This window comes from Lepus europaeus, chromosome 10 (assembly GCF_033115175.1).
Source record: "Lepus europaeus isolate LE1 chromosome 10, mLepTim1.pri, whole genome shotgun sequence".
In the NCBI taxonomy this organism is placed as follows: domain Eukaryota; kingdom Metazoa; phylum Chordata; class Mammalia; order Lagomorpha; family Leporidae; genus Lepus; species Lepus europaeus.
The window spans coordinates 27746119-27756342 of record NC_084836.1 but is presented as its reverse complement, the minus strand read 5'-3'; the positions used below and the strand labels follow the sequence as shown (position 1 = coordinate 27756342).

At 42.5% G+C, this 10224-nt stretch overlaps 1 pseudogene; it reads left to right on the top strand.

The window, feature by feature from the left end:
• Positions 1 to 1482: 1482 nt before the first annotated feature.
• Positions 1483 to 1878, top strand: LOC133767594 (large ribosomal subunit protein eL27-like; annotated as a pseudogene).
• The last annotated feature ends 8346 nt before the right edge of the window (positions 1879 to 10224 follow it).

Here is a 10224-nt window from a genome sequence, read left to right as displayed (position 1 = left end):
CTCAATGTCAATACTGTTGTATGTAAGGAAATAGGGAGGCCAGAGGAGAGGGTAAGAGATGGGGAAACAGCTGATTTGGAGAGTAGTCACAACAAGGATAACATTTATTAAGTTCACCATCCTATACGGTCACAGTTCATGATGCCCCAAAACAATTACAATAATAACATCAAATATCACTGATCAGGGACTAGGCCCTGTGGCATAGCAGGTAAAGTTGCCACCTGTGGCACCAGCATCTCATATAGGCACCAGTTCAGGTCTCAGCTTCTCCATTTCCAATCTAGCTCCCTGATAATGGTCTGGGTAAGCAGTGGAAGACAGATGGCCTAAGTTCTTGGGCCTCTGCACTCATGTGGGAAGACCTGGCTTTGGGTTGGCCCTGCTGTAGCCACTGTAGCCATTTGGGGAGTGAACCAGCAGATGGAAGATTGATCTCTCTCTCTCTCTCTCTCTCTTTCTCTCTCCATCTCTCTGTAACTCTGATTTTAAATAAATAAATAAATAAATCTTTTTTTAAAGAGTTATTTGGAAGTCACAGTTACACAAGGAGAGAAGGAGAGGGAGGGGAGAGAGAGAGAGAGAGAGAGAATGTCTTCCATCCACTGGTTCACTCCCCAAATGGCCGCAATGGCCAGAGCTGCGCAGATCCAAAGCTAGGAGCCAGGAGCTTCTTCTGTTTTCCCATACGGGTGCAGGGGCCCAGGGACTTGGGCCATCTTCCACTGCTATCCCAGGCCATAGCAGAGAGCTGGATTGGAAGTAGAGCATCCAGGTCTCGAATCCCATATGGGATGCTGGCACTGCAGGTGGTGCCTTTTACCCACTATGCCACAGCACCGGCCCCAAATAAATAACTCTTAAAAAAAAAAAAAGATCACTGATCACAGATCACAATCACAGGTATAATAATAAAGAAAAAGTTTAAAATGTTGCGAGAATCATCAAAAGGTAGTGCAGACATATGAAATGAGTATATACTGTTGAAAACGATAGCATACACGAACTTGCTTGACGCAGAGTTGCCACAAGTGTTCAGTTTGCAAATAACACAATATCTGCAAAGCATAATAAAATGAAGTCTAATAAAACAGGCTAAGCCTGTATATGAATTTAGATCATTAAACATGACACAGTTTATTCCATAATACAGAATTTATTATCCATTAATATCAATCAATGAACAAATTGACTCATACAAAAGGTTGGTAATTTGGAATGTAGTTGGAATCCTTCATTCTAACCAAAGAAGACAGGAGCTCAAGAAAGCCTCAAATAATAATATTCTCAAATATGTGTTGTGAAGTATAAAAAAATATCAAAACACACTCCAGACAGATAAAGTTTTGAGAATCTCTTTGGACCTAGAGGCAGTTTTTTGGCCTTGGTCACACAGAATTTCAACACACACAATCCTGTACTTGATCATTCAAAAACTAGTTTAAAAGTTCTGTTAAGAAATTAAGAGTGGTTGCCATCAAAATGGGCAAGTTCATGAAACTGGGGAAAGTGGTGCTGGTCCTGGCCAGATGCTACTCAGAACACGAAGCTGTTGTCATGAAGAACACTGATGATGGCACCTTGAATAGCCATGCTCTGGTGGCTGGAACTGACTGCTAATCCCGTAAACTGACAGCTGCCATGGGCAAGAAAAAAATCACCAAGAGGTCAAAGATCAAGTCTCTTGTGAAAATTTATAACTACAGTCATCTCATACCCACCAAGTATTCTATGGATATTCCCTTTGACAAAACTGTGATCAACAAGGGTATCTTCAGAGGCCCTGCTCTTCAATGGAAGGCCCAAAGAGAGGCCAAGGTCAAGTTTGAAGAGAGGTACAAGACAAGCAAGAACAAGTGGTTCTTCTAGAAGCTATAGTTTCAGATAATTTTTGTTCTAGTCATCAAAAATTTTAAGAAAAAAAAAAAGAAATTAAGATCTATGCTCTTTCTAATCCTAATTGCTCTTCCTATTTCTTTATCAGGGATTCATTGATCACCTACTGTGTTGACTAGACATTCTGAGACCACCACTTTCAGGGTCTTTTAATAAGATTGAGGTGGGACAGGGGTAGCAGTTTGATTTTCTATTATGGGATCCAAATGGTATAGCTGAACCTACAGGTTTACTTCAAAAAGTTCATAGGAAGTAATATTAAAAGATAAGTTCAATTTGTTGAAAAAAAATTTGAAACCATACAGTTTTTCCATAATACACCTTTTCCCTTTCCATGAACTTTTTGGAAACTCCTCATATGCATTGATTTAAAAATTTTTACACCAAAATCTTTTAAATTCATTATCATACTTTTAATTTTATTTTATAAAATTTTATTTTAATATATTTTAATTTATAAAATTTTATTTTAATTTTATTTTTAGTTTTAAATTTTTTCATTTTTAAACATTTACTTGTAATAGGAGAGGGAGGAGGAAGAAGGGTGGGTAGGTGAGTACAGTGGGAATAATCACTATGTTCCTAAAGTTGTATTTATGAATGCCTTAAATAAAAGGTTTCTGGGGGAAAAATATTTAAAAGGCAGAGAGACAGAGATAGGAAGAGACAGAGACAGAGTGTTCTCAGAGAGAAAGAGAGAACAATGATTACTTTACTCCCCAAATGCCTACAACAACCTAGATTAGACCAGGCCAAAGCCAGGAACTTGGGAATTCAGTCTAGATTTTCCTTGTAGATGGCAGGGACCTAACTACTTGAACTATCACCTCCCAGCTTCCAGGGTCTGCATTTGTAGGAAACTTCATCAGGAGTAGAGCAAGGACTCAAACACAGGCACTCCAATAGGGAATGCAGGTACCCCAAGATGCATCTTGACTACTACATCAAAGTGACTGCCCCTCCATGAGCTTTTTGAAGAACCCTTCTATGACATGTTGTAGGCAGTAAGTACAGAGATTAGGAGTAGATTTGGAGGCCATACTGCTTAAGGTCATACCCCAACATGCAGCTTATAAATCTGTCTCCTCCTCACCCAATTCTCTGCTCAAAATCACCTCCTTCTGGAGGTCCACCCTAACTTTATTTTCTGGAAAAAAACTTTTTTAAAAAATTTATTTGAAAGGCAGAGAGACAGAGAGACAGGGACAGAGAGATAGAAACCTTTCATCTACTGGTTTACTCCCCAAATGACCACAACAGAGGGGCCAGAGCTAGGCTGAAGCCAGGGGTCTGAAATTCAATTTGGGTCTCCCATGGTTGCAGAGAGAAGCACTTAAGCTTTCACCTGCTACCTCCCAGGGTGCACATTAGCAGGAGGCTAGAATCAGCAGAGCCAGGACACAGGCCCAGGCACTCTGATATGGGATTGGGTTATCCCAAGCAGCATTTTAACCAACTGTGCCAAACTCATGCCCAGTCCTCTATTTCAAAGAGGTGGCCCTATCAGTCTCCAGGACATACTCTTGTTTTATTATCCTTACAATACTTATTACTCTCTGAAAAAGCATTTTTTAAAAAAATCTAGATGTTAATTTTACATCCTCATTAGAATGTAAGCAGGGATCTCCCTATCCAAACCAATAATATTGGTTAGTACCCACTGAAGGGTCATTAAATGTTTCTGAATGTATTGTAAATTAACTGAAGAATACACGCTTCTCAACAAAGTGGAAAGAATGAGAAGTGAAAAAGGAGAAATGAGCAAGACAGGATCTCTAGTTAATCTTCCTTTCCTTACTGAAATCCCACTGCTCTGATAACAAAAGGCAACAAATGAATCAAAAGAGGAGCAAAACAAGCTAATTCTTGGCTTTTATGTTTCCTGATCACTTAAGGGATTTTCATGGATTATTTTGACAAATACAGTTTTTTATTTTTTTTTGCCGTAGGCACTGGCATTAGAAACTTAACACCCTTCCATATGGTTTTTCATACTCTTAAAAAAGTTGGCCTACAGAGGGTGCTAGCTCACTTCCAAAAGAAAAAATAAGCAATGAGGCTTTCACTAGGTCTTGGGAAGAATTTTCAAAGGAGGGAACCAGCTTGATAACAATTAATGAAGAACATTTAAATGGTCACATTTTGCTTCATAACCAAGGTTTAAGAAAAAAAAAAAAGAAGCAATCTGCAAACAATACCAGAGCGGTGTGAAGACCTTGCTGGAGGAAAAGTAGTGGCATAACTTTGCAAATTCAAGAAGCCAAGCTAGGAGAAGGATCTAGAAATAAGGACTGAACATGCATGCTGTGAAAGAGAAGCCCGGGGTTGGAGAAGCTGTGGGTCACGGATGCTGGGAAGTGGGGACCTGAGGGCCTGCCTGAGATCCCTGTAGACCCAAAAGCTCCGTAACTGAGCCTATGGTTCCTGAAGCTGAACCTTGGTGTCCACGTTCACCAATGTGTAGTGTGTAGCCCACAGGTGGGTAAGGCGGAGAGCTTGACTTGAGAGTACTGAAAATACAGTTTGTCACAACTAGGGTAAGGGCAAGGGTGTCTGGTAGCAGGGAAAAGCCTCTTTGACATCTGGATCCATAAGGAAATCTTAGGAGAAGAAGTAGGAGGGAGGAAAGAGGGGAATATCATTATGTTCTTAGACTTGTATCTACAAATCCTACGGAATCTGTGAAAATTTAATTAAAATTAAAGAGTGAAAAAAAAAAAGATACATGAGATCTCACTAGAGATCATGAGCTTCTAGAATGAACAACAGTTGAGGCAGCTTTGACAACCTTAAGGCTGAGATTCATAATTCTAGTCCTCTAGCCATCATCAGAAACAAAATTTTCAAGGAAAAATTGGACTAGGAACTCTGTGAGAGCTGTAATACCTATTATTATGTTTGGTACTTTCACTTGGCAACTGTCTTTGCTTTTGTCGGTTCAAGGTTGCCTTAGTCACTGTATTGTAATGTTCAATGGATAAACTTTAAACAAAGATCAACAAAGAACAAGGAATCATCTTGAGAAAAGAGCCACCTCCCTCAGTTTAATTACAAAATCAATCAAATCAGCTTTTTGGCACAGTGTAGGGAAAACATTTATTTTACCAATGAACTGTCTTGGTGATTAAAAGGTTCACTTGGAAGATAAAATGACAGTCTAAGATTTTAATCTTGAAAATAAAAGTTTATCTTTCAAACACATTTTGAAGATTTTGAAGTCAGCTTCTTTTCCCCTAAGGATTTACTTCTTCTTTGATGCTCAGCTAATCTTCCTTTTGTTATTTTTAACCATGGGCCATGCAATCAAAGCAGAAAATCTGTTTAAATGATTGAAAGCCAATGTAAGCCCATAACCTAAATACCAGAAAGTTAGGAAAGAGAATAATTATTCAGGTCTTACTGGGAGTCACTTTATTCTTAATCTTATAACGGCAATGTCGGAGCTAAAAAAACAAGACCCCCAAGTATGGCACTTTTACATAATGAATACTTTCAGACAAAGGACACTCCAAAGGGCTCAGGAGCAAAGTCTGTCTCTAACCTTCTCTGCCCTTCTTTTCTTGCTCCCTTTTCTGCCCCAAGGGAAGCCTTATGAACTCTAAGTCCCCTAGCTCCTCTCCCCTAAAGCCAGCTATGAAACATAGGAATTGTACTCTAATAGGCCTACACATTTCTGTGTAAGAGCTGGCCATAAAGAAATTCCCTGAGAAACCTTGTTTGATTGTAAGTCTTAAGACCCTCACTCCAGAAGAGACCCTGTTCTACACCCTGGAGATAAGAATGCTACCCAGAGAAGCCAGGAAGAATCTGAAGAGATAGACTTTGCTGAATTCTACCCCACACATCCAGTCTATCCCACTCTTCATCAAACCTAAGCCTGGAGGTCCACGGTTTTCCCTGAGCTTTTTTTTTTTTTTTTGACAGGCAGAGTGGACAGTGAGAGAGAGACAGAGAGAAAGGTCTTCCTTTGCCATTAGTTCACCCTCCAATGGCCGCTGCGGCCGGCGCACCGTGGCCGGCGCACCATGCTGATCTGAAGCCAGGAGCCAGGTGCTTAACCTGGTCTCCCATGGAGTGCAGGGCCCAAGGACTTGGGCCATCCTCCACTGCACTCCCTGGCCACAGCAGAGAGCTGGCCTGGAAGAGGGGCAACCGGGATAGAATCCGGTGCCCTGACTGGAACTAGAACCCGGTGTGCTGGCGCCGCAAGGCAGAGGATTAGCCTATTGAGCCACTGGCTGAATAGGAGCCACAGGAGGCGCTGGCTCCCCTGAGCTTTTGAGTCTTCATTTCTGAAGTCTTCCGTGTCACATAAACCATTGGTGAAATAAATCTCTCAGGTAACAACCTGGTTGGTGTTACCCTGCCGTTTATTATAGAAGTGTTGGCCTTGACTTCTTATGATGCCTTTTACATCCTGAAGCCCCTACCATCTTGTGTCTCTGTGAGGAAGCTCTGAGCCCCAGGCCAAACTGCTAATGGAATGAGCAAGGACAGTTGCCTGATGGGGAGAAGGAAACAATATTTTTGGTCTTTCTTTTCAAGAGAAGCAGGAAGATTTGTGTGAAGTCCCTGATTTTTTTTTAAATGGTGGTAACTTATTAGAGCATAGGTTTTCAATACAATGTGGGCTGAATAAAGAAACTATAGGGCTGAATCTGGCTCAGGAACTGCCCTTTAGCAATGCCTGGTATTGGGCTGAGGAAGGTGACCTCACCAGGCTGCACAGCTAGTCCATGACAGATGGGCACGTGTTTTCCAGAGCCCAGGATTTCTTAAAAATACCATTCTTAGGTCCTGGCACACAGGAGGAATCATGTTTATGAAATCCTTTTTGTTTAAAGGCTATTTTTTAAATTTAAGGCAGGCAAAGTGAAAGAGAATGAGAGTGCCCATCTGCCAGTCCACTCCCCAGACGACTGCAACAGCCAGAGCTGGGCTAGAGTCAAAATGAAAAGCCAGGGACTCCATCCAAGTCTCCTACATCTCAACAACTCATCTGGGTAGCAGGGACCCAATTCCCATCATGGGTGGCAGGGACCCAACCTTCCAGGGTATGCATTAGCAGGAAGCTGGAATCAGGAGAGGAACCAGGACTTGAACCCAGGCACTCAGATACAGGATGTCAGCATCTCAACTGGCAGCTTAACTGGTAGGCCAAACACCCACCTCATATGGAATCCTTTTATCTATACAAACACAGTGAAATCCTTTTAATTTTAATTTATTTGAAAGAGTTAGAGAGAGAGACAAAGAGACAGACAGAGAGAGAGAGAGAGATATCTTCCATCCACAGGTTCACTCTCCAGATGGCTACAATAGCCAGGGCTGGGTCAGACTCAAGCCAGGAGCCAGGAGCTTCTTTTGGTCTCCCACATAGGTATAGGGGCCCAAGCACTTGGGCCATATTCTGCTGCTTTCCCATGAGCATTAGTAGGGAGCTGGATTGGAAGTGGAGCAGCTGGGACCTGAACTGGTGTCCATATGGGATGCGGTGTCACAGGCAGCAGCTTTACCTGCTATGTCACAATGCTGGCCCCAGTAAAATCCTCTTTTACAAACTACAATACATTGTTTCAACTTATTATAGGTGTCCATGCAAGTAAATATCAGAATCTGAAGTGAGGGAGACTTGGGGCTGGGGATTTTCTAAGTTGCCTATAAAACCTATCAAATAGAGGCCCTTGTTGTGGTATAGCGGGTTAAGCTGCCACCGGCAGCACCAACATCCCATGTGGCTGCCTATTTATGTCCCGGCTGCTCCACTTCCAATCTAGCGGCCCTGCTAATGTGCCTGGGAAAGCAACAGAGGATAACCCAAGTGTTTGGGCCCCTGCACCTACCTGGGAGATCAGGAAGAAGCTCCTGGTTTCAGCCTGCCCATTTGGGGAGTGAACCTGCAGATGAAGATTCTTTCTCTTTCTCTTTCCCTCCCCTCCTCCCTCCCTCTCTCTCCCTCTCTCTCTCTGTAACTCTGCCTTTCAAATAAATTTTTAAAAAGCCTATCAAGCCGGTGCCGTGGCTTAATAGGCTAATCCTCTGCCTTGCGGTGCCGGCACACCGGGTTCTAGTCCTGGTCGGGGCGCCGGATTCTGTCCTGGTTGCCCCTCTTCCAGGCCAGCTCTCTGCTGTGGCCAGGGAGTGCAGTGGAGGATGGCCTAAGTCCTTGGGCCCTGCACTCCATGGGAGACCAGGAGAAGCACCTGGCTCCTGTCTTCAGATCAGCGAGATGGGCCAGCCGCGGCGGCCATTGGAGGGTGAACCAACAGCAAAAAAAAAAAAGGAAGACCTTTCTCTCTGTCATTCTCACTATCCACTCTGCCTGTCCAAAAAAAAAAAAAAAAAAAAAAAGCCTATCAAGTTATTATAATAATATTTATTTGAAAACATTATTGCAAAAGGGAGAAAGGTACTATTACAATAGGGAGAACCTGCTGACCATCTGCAAAAATTTCAGAGATTGATCAAACAGGATGTTTCTTTCACAGAGAAGAAAATACAAGAAGTGGATGTGGGTCAGTGGAATGGAGGCATAATCTGGTGGGACCGGGAATTCAGCAGCAGGTCCTAAAGGAGGGGCTGAGTGCTGGGCCAGGCTGAGGGTGGGTCAAAGCTCAGGGGTCTAGAGAAAGGACAGAAGCTCAACCCAAATTTGGTTAACAGGCCTGACTGATCCAATTGGTCAATGGGGACAAGCAGTTCAATTCATGATTTGCCCTGCTACAAATGGGACTTTGGCACATGTATATCTGAAATTGTCACCGGTAAACAGGTCTTACCTAGGGGGAAGGCTGGCTCCTTGCAACAAGTCCTTTTTCAAGTACACAAGAGGGCAAGGAGCTTTCCCAACCATTTCCCATCATCAAAACAAGCACAGAATGGACCGAGGCTGAGAGTCGGATCAGGCTTATTGCTATCCCCAGCTGCAGAAGTCCAAGGTGAACTTCCCTACAAGAAAGAGGGAAAAAAAGAAGCTAGGAAAGCCCTGGTTTCCTGTGGAGAGGACGAGCTGTTGTAGACGCTCAGGACTGCTCTGCTCAGAGCACACAGAGATGTCACTGGTTTGTTGAATGCAGCATCTGGGAGGAGTGACATCGACCACAGAGATCACAGGAGCTGGTGCAGAACTGGCAGGTCACAGGGTGGTGGTCTGGTCCCAAAAGGCCCTAATTTGGAACGATTTCAAGACTGGGGAACCACGAGAAAATGTGAGATGAAAAAGTTTCTCAGGTTTCCCTTACAGGTTTCTTCAAGGTCAGCTAGAGTCATCAAGGACTCAGCAGGGTTCCAGAAACTGGTGGGTGGAGACTGGCACAAAAGATTTTTTTTTCTTTTAGTTTTTATTACTATACCCTCACTCAGTGCTCAGGTTGATGTGACCTGGGAGACAATATTTGCTACATTCTGTTACGGTGACATCCTTTGCATGGAAGCTAGACACAGGCATACTCTTAACTTTCCATTTCATCAGACATTCCACCTGTGTCAACTAATCTTCTCCCCACCATTCAACTCAGGACTGACTGTTCTTGTTTCACACCCTAACAAAGAGAAGGCTGTCTTTGAAGTGGACATGAAAAGTCTCACCCTTGACAGCCTACTGATATATCATTAAAAGTTTAAAACAGCAAACACAGCCACAAAAAACACACTCCACTTGTCTAAGCACCCAGGAAGTCTTTTTCATTGTTTAGTTCACTTTCGAGTTTAAATTGCCATCATTCTAGTAAATTGGCTACCATCTGCTCTCTGCTTAGCATTGAAGGCCCTCTCTATTAAAAACCAAATGCACTCTCAACTACAGTCATTTTACTTACTGTCCGGTGCAGCACTGGTTCATAGGAATATCATAAGAGCCGTATGCTATTTTAAGCATTGTCACAGTCATGTTAAGAATAAGTAGCAGGAAACACTTCACTAAGCTCAGTATATCAAAAATATTATCATTTCAGCATGAAATCAATATAAAAGTGACTAACATTTCATATGTTCATTCTTCATAGTAAGTCTTCAAAGTCTTGTGTGTATTTTATAGTATAAAATACAGCATATTCCAATGTGGATTTAGAAACTGAAGGGGATCAGATATGCCACCTCTAAACATTCCACTTTGGCATAAGGATTATTCTGAGCCCATGGCAATTCAGAATCAACAAATGCAAGAAGAGCTCTCTGTCCTCTTCTTAATCTGCCTAAAAATAGAGCAAAAATTTCATTTTGTGAAGGTGTCTGTCCTGACCTCCTCCCAGTACAAATAAGGGAAGAATAATTCTTCCCAGTGGAGATGGGGAGTTGAGGTTGACCCGACTTTAGGTAAACAACCTTACT